The following is a 15,734-nucleotide window of genomic DNA, read 5'->3' as shown; positions in this document are numbered from 1 at the left end:
TCTTCTATCATAATGCTGTTTCCCAGTTCTGACCTTAGATCTTCCAAAAGCTCAGTTTCTTTCTCCTCTGTTTATTTGTAAGATTTATACTCCATAAGCAGCTCAAAAAGACATACATGGCACTCTTTCTTGCAATTTTTGCACAACTGTCCAATTTGGCAAGTTGGAGAGGAAGAGAGTATGACTTCTATAAAATAGTGAGTTCCTGTGATAGATAGTAGACTCATATCTATGTCTCTCTGATGCTGGGTTTATATGGACTTCACCGTATGAACTTTATCCAAGAAATATGAATATAGTACATGACCCCTTCCCATTATTTTCCATTACTTTTTCCAGAAAAGAATCATTCTTTTTGCCAAGAGACAATTATAGGGTCAAAGTGGCGCAATACTTTGTGCCACAAAGGCAGTGGTGGGATTCAAATTTTTTTACTACCGGTTATGTGGGTGTGGCTTGGTGGGCGTGGCAGAGGAAGGATACTGTAAAATCTCCAGTCAGAGGTGATATTTGCCGGTTCTCCGAACTACTCAAAATTTCCGCTACTGGTTCTCCAGAACTGGTCAGAACCTGCTGAATACCACTTCTGCACAAAGGCCACAGTTAGCCTTTCAATGACTTCTTAAGGGATATGCTTTTTAGAACATCAAACTTGAATAATATTAACCAAATAATGTGGTATTACATTTAGTTAGTTTCTCTTAAAGGATCATTTAGCAGAAATCTTTCTGGTGAATAGATCCTAATTTGATCAATCGCATGGACTTTGGGTCTATGATCCAGTTTACATGTAATTCAATTGCATGTCATGAAGTGAAAGTCAAATACAGTGTAAGTTGGTCTGGGGACTGAGTTAGAGAAACTGGGCAGTATTTTGTGGAAAGGGAGGGGTTTTTATTGAAAATATACCAGAGACTGAAACATTAGGCAAATGTTCCTCAGAATGACTGCTCTGTATTGCAGTAAACCCCTTCCCTCTGCTACACTCATAAGCTGAAGAATGGAATGCAGGAATACTTGTGAAGCGTTTACTCATGAATTAGGAATGATTATCTTCCTCAAACTACAAAGCAGAGACTGACATGCACACACAATTCTTTCTCTGTCCACCAGGTGAGGGAAATTAATTTGAACAATACATCAGCTTTTGCATTTTCCTTCCTCACTGTTCAATTTTGCATAAAGAATAATCTCTTTATTAATTCTGTAAAGAGAGAAGCTGACAGTTAATAGAATTTGGGATGCCATTGGGATCCAAAAGATTGAATTCAGACACACTATTTTCCTGAAATCTATTTACACGGATATATTGTTTGTTTGTTTTTTATATCATTTTGCATTCATTAGGGAAAAGGAATGGCTACTCTTCCAAACAAGCTTGTTTTTCAGAGTACAGGAGAGGTGATGATGTTTTCTATTCTATTTTCACACACACAAAAATAATAATGACAGGCCTTTGCCATGAATTATTTTTATGCAGGGTTCTTTTATTTCACTGCACTTTGGAGTTTTTCATTCAAGCCAAGGTTGTAGAACTGCCAGAACAGCTCTGGGAAAGCTTGTCACCAAGGGTAGCTTAGATCTAAGATAGACAAAGGGATCAATCTTTGTCAAGTTTGTGTTTGTTCATAAATCTATTCCATTCAGATTTAACATTAATTAACTTTTTTCAATATTAGCATGAAAACTCTCATACAACATTATCAATTGATTGGTATTTTTTTAAAGATGATTTTGCATATCGAAACTGAGCTGACTGAAAGATTTGTCTTGGGCCAGATTAGGGATCTCAGAAAATAAACAAACTCAACTTGGACTGAAACCAATTTGAGTCCTCAGACTGAAGTGAGAATCATACCTCTGGTTGACAAGTATGGGAAAATTACAGATACATGTTCTATTTTATTTTTAATGTTTAGCAGAATGGGATTAACTTTTCAGAGCCAGCAAATTCCAGTGCCACAGAAATAAATGCAGAGGCTTTGCAACTAACTTTCTTTAAATTATGTAGGCTGGAGGGATAATGGTAACTGTAAGTCAACTTTTAAAAAGTTGATCTTGAACTTCATTTCAACATTAATTTGTCAGTTCCTATTATCACTCCGTCTCAGAAGATGGTAGCCTTGTCTGGTTAGTATTTGGAAGAATGACCACATGGAATATTTATTTATTTAGAAAATTTATATTGCCATCTTCTCGTGCATGGCAACTCAAGGGGCTTACAGAACATAGAAGCACAATATAAAAGAAATAAAAATAATAAAATAAATAATAAATCTTAAAATAATAACTACACCACCTGATGACAACACACATTCATACCAGCCATTTAATGGGCTCTTTATCCTGCTCTGGCAGAACCACATTTTCAGGGCATTCTGAAAGAGTGGGTGCCAGTCTAATTTCTGGAGGAATGATGTATTCTACAATGAGTGGAGGAGTGGAGAACTCTTCTTGTGAAATATTTCTGGACTTTCTCAACTGTGCTAATATCAGATACGTAATGTGAATGACATATAAGAAGGGAGGGAACCACCATGGAGAATTGCTAATCATTTTGGCCAGACTATGAAGTATTTTTTTAAGTCTCAGAAAAACAGAATAAAAAACTACCTTGATGGCATGTGAGAATGACCTTGGGAGTCAGAAGGAAGACCCACAGTAGACAATGGCATACTAAAGAAAAATTTAAGTCCAAAGAAGAAAGAGTGGAGAAAGCAACTCAGAAGGGATTTTTCCTAGTTTTTGGAATGTAAAAGTGAGGGATGGGAAAGATATTTCAGAGTTACAAGGTTCTGTTTATGTAATTTTACAATAAAAATAGAATTAGTCTTCATTGCCATGGTTCTTGTCTGGACTGTATCAAAGAGTTAACACCACTTCTATACAAAGTGTCTCGATGTAAACATAAAAGCAACTCAAAAGTGGCTTTGCTATGACATAAAGCTATTGTTACATCTAACATTTTCTGTCATTTTTCAAATGAATACAAGTCAAGAATTTGCATTGAGCTTAAACCATGAGAAAACCAGGGTGGTAAGGAAAATTCACTGTGAAAGTTCTATACTGAGAAAAGAAAACTGGAAATGATATGATATTCTTTGTTTTTCTATAAAATTACAAACTGCCTATGAATCATTGTAATCCATTTCATCTTGCATCAAAGTAAAGAGTGAATAATAAGTTTTTGTCTTCCTGTTTTCATTCTCCCTCTGTTTTAATTCTTTTTTTAATTTATCAATCGCTTACAAGTTAATAGGTATAAGTATATACATAGTTATGAATGCATGAAATGGGTACATATAAGAAAAATAAAAGAAACAATAGGACAGGGACGGTAGGCACATTGGTACGCTTATGCACACCACCTACAGACCTCTTAGGAAAGGGGTGAGGTCAATAGGAGACAGTCTAAGGTTAAAGTTTTTGGGGTTTGGGGAAGAAACCACAGAGTCAGGTAGAGTATTCCAGACATTGACCACTCTGTTGCTGAAGTCATATTTCCTGCAATCAAGTTTGGTGCGGTTAACCTTGAGTTTGTATCTATTGTGTGCTCTTGTGTTGTTATGGTTGAACCTGAAGTATTCATTGACAGGTAAGTCATTGCAATGTATGATTTTATATACTATAATTAGATCAGACTGAAGATGGAGTAATTCAAGTTTTTCTAGGTCTAGAATTTCAAGTCTGTTGGCATAAGGTATTCTACAATGAGTGGAGAATTCTTCTTGTGAAATATTTCTGGAGTTTCTCAACTGTGCAAATATCAGATACGTAATGTGGGTTCCAGACTGATGAGCTGTATTCAACTATTGGTCTAGCAAATGTTTTGTATGCTTTAGTTAGTAGTGTGATATTACCAGAGAAAAATGCCTTTTAATGCCTTTTTGGCTATGTATTTATAGTGGGGTCTAGCACTTAGATCATTAGAGATGAGTATTCCAAGGTCCTTTACAGAGCTTGGATCATCAACAAGGTTTTGACTATTCAGCTTGTATTTTATTTTCTGATTTTTTTTGCCAATGTATAAGACAGAGCATTTATTTGTTGAGATTTGAAGTTGCCATTTGTTTGACCATTCTGATACATAGTCAAGATCTTTTTGAAGGGTAGCAGTATTGTCTGTGATATTGAATAGCTTTACATTATCAGTGAAGAGAACGCAGTTGCTCTTAATATAATCACAGAGGTCATTTATGTAGACTATGAAGAGAGTTGGTCCTAGAACACTGCCTTGCGGGACACCACTATTGACAGGTACAGAATTTGATAGGACACTTCCAATTTTGACCATTTGTTGTCTGTTTGACAGGAATGCTTCTATCCAGTTATTCAGTTGTCCAGAGATATCATAAGATTTTAGTTTTAGGAGTAGTTTGTCGTGTACCACTGAATCAAAGGCTTTACAGAAGTCTATGTAGATTACGTCCATTGTTTTGCCCTGATCGAGTTGTGTAGGCCATATGTTTCTGCAGTGTAAGAGTTGCAGATTACAGGATAGTTTTTTTCTGAAACCAAATTGTTTATTGGAGAGTAGGTTGTTTGTCTCTAAGTGGAGGATAATGGATTGGTTAATAATTGATTCCATGCCTTTACAGGTGATGCAGCATAAGGAGATTGGTCTGTAATTTTCAACTAGGCTGGGGTCTCCCTTTTTGAAGATGGGGATGACCGTGGCTTGTGACCATAGTTTTGGCAAGGAGCTAGTCCTGAAAGATTTTTCAAAGATTATGCTTAGAGGTTTGGCTATGGCAGTGGATAGCTTTTTAAAGAAGGAGACACATATTCCATCTAGTCCAATAGATAGAGATGGTTTTAGATTGCATAGTGATTTTTCAACATTGTCTTCTGTAAAATCGATATGTATTAGATCATTGTAGTTGTCTGTGGTTCGACTGGGCAATGGATCCATTGCTGTTTACAAATACTGAGCCAAAGAATGTGTTAAAGATGTTGGCTTTAATGGTGTCGTCGTTGCAGTCTTTACCATTAGGTCCTATCAGGGGCGGGATGGACCTTGAGTCTTTTAGTTTGCTGTTTACAAAATTGTAAAAAGTGCGGGTGGAATTGGTGCTTAGAAGGTTTTCCTCTTGTTTAATGTGATAATTGGTGCATTCAGTCTTTATCTGGTGGCATAAATTTTTGTATCAGCTTTTGAAATTAGTAACATGACCAGATTTGTCTTTCCCCCAGAGTGATCTCTTTTTGGATTGAAATTTCCTTATTGTTATGGGTAATCTGTTTTTTTTTTTGGGGGGAGTTGTTATTGGTATATATAGTTTGATGACTCTTTTGACTTCAAGTAAAAATATATTGTAATGGTCTTCCAACAGTATTGCATCCAGTGAATAGAAATTGCCAATCAAGGGATGAGAGATCATTGTCTATAAAATCATAGTTGCCTTTTTTGAAGTTATAATTGGGGATTACGTCATTGTGATGATTTTTGTGTGGGCGTATGTTGAGACAAAAGTCAATCATATTGTGGTCACTGTTGTAAAAGGCTTCTTTAGTTTGTATGCTGTAAATTAAATTCAAACTATTGCAGAAGATGAGATCGAGGCAGTTGTTTAGTCTAGTATTGTTGGTTACTAGTTGTTCCAGTCCCAGATTTGTAACAGCATTGTAGAAGGTTGCATGTATGGGTTCAGTTGTACATTTGTTTAGGGTCCAGTCAATATGAGGTAAATTAACATCACCAAGAAAGATAAAAGCGTGTGGGCAGGATGTTGCCCATGTTAGTAGTGAATTTAGCTTGTTTACATGTTCGATGTCATAATCAGGTGCTCTGTAACATAGTAAGAATTGAAATGTGATATTTAAGGATAGTTCACAGGTGATGGTCTCAGGAAGAGTAAGCTCCTGGGTAACTTGGATGTTTTTTAGATGTAAGGACTTTTTATAGAAGATAGCAACACCACCTCCTCTACAAATTTCATGATCTGACCGGTAAACATGATAGTCTCTTACTGTGGTAATGGAGTCAGGGAGAGATGCATTGAGCCATGTTTCACAGACAAATATGATGTTGAATTTAGCCATATTTAGTAAGAGGAAAAATTCAGGTATTTTATTCACAAGGCTTCTTGCATTGAGTAGCTTGCATTTAAGGCCAGCTGTAGCTGGAATTGAGGTAGTTAGAGGCGTGCATGCCTAGTCTTGGGTGATGGTGGATTGGTTGAGGTAGGGTTGTGGTTGAAGGTTAAAGCTGAGTTGCAGGTTGTGTGACTTACTTTTGATACAGTCAGCATGGTAGTCAATGTACAAATCCTTCACTCCATTGTCTAGACATTTTTTGAGTTCAGTGTGGAGTACACGGGAGTGGGCACATTGCTGTATGGTTAGGTCAGGGCGAGAACGGAGGTTCTTATGGTTGGTGTTGCTTTTGGCAAGTGAATTTATATATAAATGAATTTACGTTTGCTTGATTCATTTTTGCAAATGACCCTGCAGAAGCGTGGGGCCACAGAGCCGTCTCTGTTTTTGAGCTCTCGGTCAATTTGGGAAATGTCAAGTATTTCATCAGGGGAGATGGTTGATGCTTGATAATCACTGATGATGTTTTGGACAGTTGTGATATCATCATTGTCATTGATGTCCTCTAGACCAAATAAGATGGCATTTGGACGTTTCCGTTCACGCTCAACAGCTTCTCTGATGAGGATTGGGATATCATTATTTGTCTGATTTATGTTGTTTTGTGGATTGGGTTGTGGATTGGGTTGTGGTTGTTGGGTAGAGATGTGGTTTGTAGCTATTGGATGTTCAGGTTTTTGCGTTGTGTCTTTTTTTTCAAGGTTGGATAATCTTTCTTTTAAAACATCCAGGGATGCTACTATGGTGTCAAGGGATGTTATTCGTGTTTCAATGGTATCAACTCTTTCCAACAGATCCAGTCTGGGTCTGCATGATTTGCAGAGATATGGAAACTCATTGGATGATTCTAGGTATTGAATCATTTGCTCGGGCAATCCCAAGCAGTCACGATGAGCATATTTGTTACATAGATAACATTCGATGGAATTTTCATTATCCTTTAGAGTTTTGTAGCATTTAAGGCATGTGCAGGAGTCTCCTCCATTTTTTTTCAAAGTGAGATGAATTTGACAATTCAAATATCCATATCACAATTTTATTCAGGAAAGCAACTCAAAAATAAGTTTTAAATATAATCGACTACATTTCCAAATCCTAAATCAGTTTAATTTCTAAGTTGTTTGCTTTGTAAGGCATTCCCCTCAATGGCAGGGAACATATTGCCTGATCAAAATCTTAATAGTGCTCTACCAAAACATTAATGGGCTAAGATGCTCTTTTAGCTTATTAACTATGGACTATATTTTTAATATTGTTTTGACATTGGCCACAATTCAGGGAGATCAGTGTCTGAAAAGCAGCTTCTACATAGAGAAACTCTCTTGGAATATTTGACTGCAGGTTGGGAAAAAAATAAATCTTTTCATCATGATTATATACATCATTTTGAAAGGATTTTGGAGCATTTAAATGGCTAATCTGAACAAAATCATGTTTTCCTCCATCTTTTTAAATATTTCATCATTCTAATACATGGTGTTGGTGTGCCACTAATCAACTTGCTTGAAAGTTTATTTTCTCCATACTTTTCCTTCATCTTTAGAATGATTTTCTTTTTGACAATGTTCTTTTTTTCTCTTCTGAGAAAAAAGGTAGATTGTGGCTTCAGAACAAGGATGTTGATATTAATTTTCAACTCATCTTTTGGCTCCATAGTTACAGTCTGAAGAGGTATGAAAGAAAGAACAAAGATGGAAACAATTAATCTATCAGTTTTGCACTTTTCCATATGGTTGGTGTATTTATTTTCTTTATTTTCAATCCATGTTTCTATTCTTTTCAAGAAGGGATGCGTACAGTTATATAAAGTGACAGTCTTGCCTATCCTTTTGACAGGAAAAATGAAAATACCTAAAGCCGCTTTCTAGGTCAGTGGACACTTCTGGCATTTTGCCATGGCTGTTCCCAAAAGATACCCATTATGCCAAAAGACAAAGCAGTTGAGCTGCTATTCCCTGTTATTTCACAAGCTGTCTTCCCATCCCATCCCATCTTACTCTACCATACCCTGATGTGCTTTCTATTGTTCTAACAATAATATAAGATCTTGGCAGGTGTCATTCTCTCCCTCCCACCTCCAGCCATAGGACATAGTAGAAAACAATACCAAAAATGTGCAACTATTATATATTCCATATCATATTTGATTATACAGCCAGAACACTAAATCTCATGAGTTTTCTATTGCGACTCTCAGTGGTCTGGCAATCAGCCTACTGAGCCTTTGGCAAAAATCAAAATGTGTGGTTAGCCACCCAGTAGATCCCCAAAGTATCTTTTCTTATCATTTGCCATCAACTGGCTTCACTCACTGCAGAACTTTGGGAACAGATCCGATGTTGAATCCAGGAACAACTGCCAATCCCACCATATGACATCACATGAATTTAATGTAGTTGGGATTCCAAAATGTTCCTAAAGTGCTGCCATGCTTTAAATTATATTTTGCTGATGTACATGATGAGGTTGAGATACTGTAGATGGAACTTTCAGCTCACATATTTTACAAGAAATTATGCATGACAGTTATGTGCTCACGCTGGTTTGGAATATCACTTTTAAAGCCAGGGCCTGGAAAATATAAGCAAGATGACTGCAAACTGAATGAAGACCAAGCAGTTGTGAATTAAATGACTGTCAGTTGTGAAAGGGTGAAGACAGGTGTAATCTTGAGTTGCCAGATGCATAAGAAAGAAAAGATGTCCTTGCAAATCACATTATTATTATTATCGTCCATTAACAAAATGAAAGTAATGGAGTGGTTTATGGAAAAAGATGGGTGGCTTTTCCCTTAAACTGTTCTGGTTTGAAGCCAACCAAGGGAAATATAGATATTTCTGAGGATCTGATGGCAAAAAAAAATCTGCCCATACTACTTTCAGTAGTCTGGATTAGATTTCCAGGGGAAAATATACAGTTTTTCATAACAGAAACATGAGTCAGCTTTGTTAAATCATTCCACTGACCCATCTGACTTAAATGTTTTAAAATATTATTCTAATTTAAAAATTAAAAAGCAATTAGTTAATTAATGTAGCAAGTTGCAAAGTATCTGCCATATTTAGTAGCAACATGCTGTAAATTTCACATATACTCCATAGATATTCCTTGTACTTAACCATGGGTGTATTTTGGCTGCAAGCCAATGCTTTGTTTGGAAATGTGTCCATGTGACCAGAAGCTTTACCCACACAGGCAAGCTGGGATGATCAAGCATCTTGGAGTGTCCTGAAGGACTGGAAAGGATTGTGGGAAGCAACGTTATCAGTTTTCTTTTTATGACTGACTATAACCACCAAGACCATGTTTGGAAAAGCACTTACCTATTAAAAGGAAAGTCAAAGATAAAATGGGATTACCAGCACTGGAGTCTTGGTGAGAATTGAAATGGCGCTATTTCATTACTTTCTGGCAAATGAATGACATGTCCCTGACAGCTAAGAGCACCCACAGTACTGCAAAACAAAAATAGAGTGCTAACATCTATCAGGTTTCACAGGAATTTCAACAATTAAAATACATAAATTCTAAAATATACAGTACTTACAACTATACAACTTGTGCCCCATTGGGTGATCATTTCAGAGATATTTCCTTTTTAAACAGAGAAACAGAATGACCATGAATGGGCAAAAAACAGCAGGAGCAGGAGTCATTTCCTACTGGCTTGAGTTTCCATTGAGTTTCCTTGTGAACATTGGAAATCCTTCCTTCCTTCCTTCCTTCCTTCCTTCCTTCCTTCCTTCCTTCCTTCCTTCCTTCCTTCCTTCCTTCCTTCCTTCCTTCCTTCCTTCCTTCCTTCCTTCCTTCCTTCCTTCCTTCCTTCTTCAGAATTCAGTCAATACCCCAATGTCTAATGCATGAAGTAATGTAGCAGCTGTTGTTCCAAAGGTGCTTTTTCAAAGAGGCAACTGGACTTTCCGGTTTTTCTTTGAGGACATTTTGCTTCTTATCCAAGAAGCTTCTTCAGCTCTGACTGGATGGTAGGGAATGGAAGGATTTATAGTCCTTGCAGACAGCTGGTCATTTGCATCCTTTTAGTGAGTCGTTAACATCATCTAGCTCCAGTCTACAACACAGTCCCTTCAAGAGTTCCAAGAAAGTTCCACACCCATTTGCACCACTCAGGGTGACCCTGATAACACAGATAAACCTCTAGGTGACCTTAATGACTCACTAAAAGAATGCAAATGACAGGTGTCTGCAAGGAGTATATATCCTTCTATTCCTCACCATCCAGTGAGAGGTGAAGAAGCTTCTTGGATAAGAAGCAAAATGTTTTCAAAGAAAAACCCAAAAGTCCAGTTGCCTCCTGAAAAAGTACCTTGACCTGGATGACTAAAAATCATCCAGGGACAACCATGACCTAGATGACTAAAAATCTCCATAGACAAGTAGTAACTTTTGTAGACTACCAGCTCTAATGCATAATTAATTCCTTTTTAGCTTTTTATTTGTCTCTTGAATGTGCATAAATGTAGTTTATCTTTATGTGTCTATGCCTGTATATCCTATGCATATCTATATATCTCTATATGTGTCTATATGTTTGCAATACCTTAATGTACCTACACACCAGTTTAGTTTAATAGTTAAGGTACCAGTCTAGAAAACCAGAAAACTATTGATCTACCCCTGCCTTAAGCATGAAAGGCAGCTGGGTGACTTTGAGCTAGTCAGTCTCTCTCAATCTAGTTTATTTTACAGGTTGTAGTTAGATATATATAAACACCCAGATAAACAAGGATTAACACAAAGAAACAAGAAGGCACAATCGGAGTTTTAGTTCATTTGTTCTGGTCCAAAACTTTGTTGTATGGATGTGTAAAATATCAGAAATATCTTATAGAAACTGCATCTATACAGCCATGTGGTCATGCATTCGGACTTCTTGGTTTATTTGTTCTTGAACTGTATCTCCTCCTCCCAGAGGGATATATTTACTTTGTTAGTACCTACAACAGCTTCAGATCTGGTGGGCTTTCATTTTTCTAGCCAAGCTTCAAATTGCAGTCCTTGCTTTTGGCCTTTGCAGTCCTTGATCAGAAATTCCCCTGTGGATTTGGATCTAGATGCCTGTTTAACTAAAATGTCCACAATGTTTCAAAGTCATTAGTTAAGTCCTGGATGGTGGCCATTAGAATATTAATTTTTCAAAATGTATGGTTCCTCCCATATTTTCTTCACCCTCCACATCTGGAAGATAGATAATGTCTCCCCCAGAGTCTTGCTTCTGCTTATTCTATTTAAATTTCATTTGGGAGGTTATGTTAATATCTTATTCTTGATTGGTGAGATGAAGAAAGCTAGATTTAGTGACTCACTGTGTGGCACATGCTTATATAATTATACTTTTATACTTCTATGAATTTATATAAGCACAAACAAGGGGAATAAATTAAATCATACACATGAATCAAAAAGAACATCCTGTGATTATGTGACCACCAAATAACTTCTGGGTGGCATATTTTGTGACTGTTCAAAAAATAGTATTTTGCAGGCAAGCCATTAACCATTCCTTGAATTTCTTTTATGTTAAATAGCTTTGACCTTTTCCAATCAAATAAGTCAGACATGTGGCAGTTTGAATTACCTGTGAGATAATTGTTGGCCAAATTTTTGTCAGTGCATATTTCCATAACTAAAGCCTACAAAATCCCTAAGTTTTCTAGTCTCGCTACATTGCCATAAATAAGACTTGTGCACTCCTAGGAGTTAAAGCAGAGGTGGTATTCAGCAGGTTCTAACCAGTTTTGAAGAACTGGTAGTGGAAATTTTGAACAGTTCGGAGAACCAGCAAATACTACCTCTGACTGGAGATTTTACAGTATTCCCCTGCCACGCCCACAGAATCGGTAGTAAAAAAAATTGAATCCCACCACTGAGTCAAATTGTTAAACTCATCTATAAGTGAACTGTGCCTTCAAGTCATCATTACTGTATCATCAAGAGTGCATCCTGTCTTCATTTTAGATTACCTCGTTTCCCTCTCTAGGAGACACATAACATTTCCATCACTAACTGTAAAAGGAGGTTGTAAAAGTTATGAAGACAACCAGTAAGAACTTCTGACCAATCTGTGTTTTTTCCTTAGTAGCAGCTTTGAGATATTGTTATCTTGGTTAAAATGTTTTTTAATGTTCTCATAACAGCAAACTTTTCCAAAGGTTTCTATCACATTTTCAGGCTATAAATCATGTAAAATTGCCCTACAGTTTTATAGGCCTTCCTCGAAGAAATTACATTTCACTCAGTGAAATGTATTACTCTGTGACAAAATTTATAGTGACTCTGTTTTCATGCTCTAAATCATATTTTCTAATTTTTACCAGAGATTAAAATCTTATTGATCATTATTGGTCATTATTTTTAAGATACAGTGCTTAAACTTTAATCTTCTATGTTGGAATAGATAGCATATCCAATCACATTGTCATGGAGATAATAAGATAGATTTCACAATTATTTAATCTGAAGTATTTAAAGAAATAATTTTAATAGTTAATATTTAATGCTTATATACTAAAAGTGGCATGTAAGTAGTCTATTGTGATATTATTTAAACATTAACAAAATATTATGAGATTTTGAGATCATATTAATTATGCAGAGATTTATTCAGAATCTATAGGCAATCTCAAGGGACGCGGTAGCTCAGTGGCTAAGATGCTGAGCTTGTCCATCAGAAAGGTCAGCAGTTCGGCGGTTCGAATCCCTAGCACTGCCTAACGGACTGAGCTCCCATTACTTGTCCCAGATTCTGACAACCTAGCAGTTCGAAAGCATGTAAAAATGCAAGTAGAAAAATAGGGACCACTTTGGTGGGAAGGTAACAGCGTTCCGTGTGCTTTCATTTCGGCATTTAGTCATGCTGGCAACATGCCACAGAGATGTATTTGGACAGTGCTGGCTGGCTCTTCGGCTTTGTAACGGAGATGACCACCACCCTCTAGATCCGGAAACGACTAGCACATATATGCAAAGGGAATCTTTACCTTTACCTTATAGGCATTCTCAGTCAAAATTTAATTATTGTAAGCAAAGGCAAGACAAGTGAAGCAGAGAATACATCAGAGACGACTTAAACATCTTTAAATAGCCACTGTTGCTTAAACTGATTCTATAAACTGTAAGAAAATGTGATTTCAGCACATGATATAAAGACAATTGAAGCTTATGATAGGCTAACATAGCTATTGCTCTTCTCTTTGGATAAATACTCATCCTATGATTCTTCAGTCTAAGTGTTTTATAGAGCAGGGAAAAAGTAGGGTCATTTGGAATGCAGAAAATAGTGCAAGAAGGGTATCTTCTGATTAAAAATGAACTGAGGAATGCCAAATGCCTCGAAATCTCTCACTACCCACACTGAAAAGTCCAAGGCAGGAACACATGACAGCTACCTGGGCTAAATATCTTATTCCACAGTTGTAGAAAAGATGAATTAATGTTTTATTAATCTACAATACTTGTAACATCGTATATGTTATATGAACTCCAAAATGGAAAGAGACCACATTCACCCAAGATTCTCTCTAAAAAACAAGGAAAGCAGAAAGCATCAATTTTCTCATGAAAAATTTCTATCATACACTACATTTTGAGCATAGTGGAAGTCAGCCTATAGTAATCACAAACTAAAACAAGATCTATTTCTGTATAGTACTGAATTCTGTATAGTATTGAACAGCATATCGTACTGAAAATCTAATCCTTTATCCTAAGATGGAAGAAACATGGACCAAGAGATTTTATTTTATCATGGATAAATTTTATGTTTTGCCTGGTTTTGCCAATATAAAAGTAAAATGAATGAAAAACAGATTTTCATGGACTATTGCAATGGATAATTAGTTATTAGAGATATAATTAAAGTAAGCTTTGGGAAAAACACATTTTATTGGTTTGGGACAGAAACAAAGAGATGAAAAAATTAAACACTTGAAAAGAAAGCACCTAACGAATGACAAAGAAGAAGGTATGACATGAGATGAAGAAAAGCAGGAAAGATAAAATGCATTTGAATAATCAGCTTTTGTGAAACAGTATAGCAAATGAACAATTTTTATTCTGGATGAATCTAGAAATCTAACAGTGATTTATGTTTGATGAAATACTCATAAAATCATATAGGTAAAACTCTAGGGGGGACCTATTTTGTTTCATGTATGTCATGCCATTAATCCTTAAAAATGTTAGACAAAGAACCATCATTCATAAAATTATTGCCTGTAGTTTCTTGCTATTTTTGAAAATGATTTAAAAAGTACTTAATTAAAGAGGTCATTCTATCAGATCCAAAGAATCAAGATTTTATGCTAAGTTCTGGTTAAGAAGATTTACTGCTCAAGTCTATGCACAAGAATCTAGTCAACTAATGGTCAGCACTAAACTGATGCTAAATAAGAGCCAACAGAATTCAAAGAGAGCTGGACTTGGATCACTTGTGAGAATGTTATGATGGCAGACTGATTCCTTTCTTTATTCCACCCCTAGGCTCTGCCTTCTCTTCTCCTACATGTTCTCAACAGTGTTCAAGTAAAAAAAAAGCCTAGAATTCCTATCATAAATCCAAGATTTGTTTGCCTTTATTCTGTTTATTCATTGATTACACACAAACACACACATACATACATGTATTGGGCACAGAGATAATTGTTGTATTATCCAATAGAAATGATCTGGACAAATTCGATCTGCCCCATGAACACAAAGCAGAAGTTTGGCAATTTCAATACAGAATGCAATTTTCATTTAAACTTAACATTCTATTTTCCTTCTCCACATAAATAGGATTTATTTCCTATCTGCTGAATACTATCCTTATTTAACTAGATTTTTCCTACTTACTCCCAAGAGTGATTGTCAGTAGCTGTCCTTTAGACACAGACTGAAAAGTTTATTGCTTGCATTTAAACTATATTTGCTACAATTTTAAAACTACAATTTTATGATTACTTTTATTACTTGTAAATCCTTCCTCTTTTTATTCTGAAAGATAGGAACTTAAATATAACTACTATAAATTGTTTATTTATTCACTAGATTTCTAGAAGTTATTGATAACTGCAACATTTTAGACTTCTTTAGATTTAAGAAACTGACTTCACTGTAATTTGATTATTTTAAAACATCCGGTTTAAATGATATAAATCATTCTGAATTGCTTTAATGTTCCATTCAAACTTTAGCAAGTATTTCATTTCCATGTTTAATTCAAAGATAAACATATAAAGAAAAATATAAGTATGTTGGGTGTAGAATGATGTAATGCATGAATGAAATCCCATTGAATTAAAGGGACACTTTATTACAGTGTTAATAATTACCATTCTGTCTAGTAGGAAAACAAACTAGCTCCAATGCAACTGTTAAATGATTCAAAGTTAATTGGATGATTTAGTTTGGCACCATTTTGTTGGAGTTCCTCCTCTAATGAGCACATTTCTTATTCTTCCCAAATGGATGCAATCAACTACTAGAAATAAGTCAACCATCTAATGCCAGAAAACACAGATGTGCTGGGCTCAGTGCTGTTGACACAGAATGCCAAGTCCATTGAAAACTCCAGTCAGGGACTGGTACCACACCCAAAAAAGCCACAAGAATTAGATCATGACTGTAGCTCTTCTTCA

Source organism: Notechis scutatus, chromosome 4 (assembly GCF_049901735.1).
Source record: "Notechis scutatus isolate UNSWTSFEM ecotype Mainland chromosome 4, rNotScu1.2, whole genome shotgun sequence".
Classification (NCBI taxonomy): Eukaryota; Metazoa; Chordata; class Lepidosauria; order Squamata; family Elapidae; genus Notechis; species Notechis scutatus.
The sequence above is the reverse complement of the archived record's forward strand: the minus strand, read 5'-3'. Positions refer to the sequence as shown.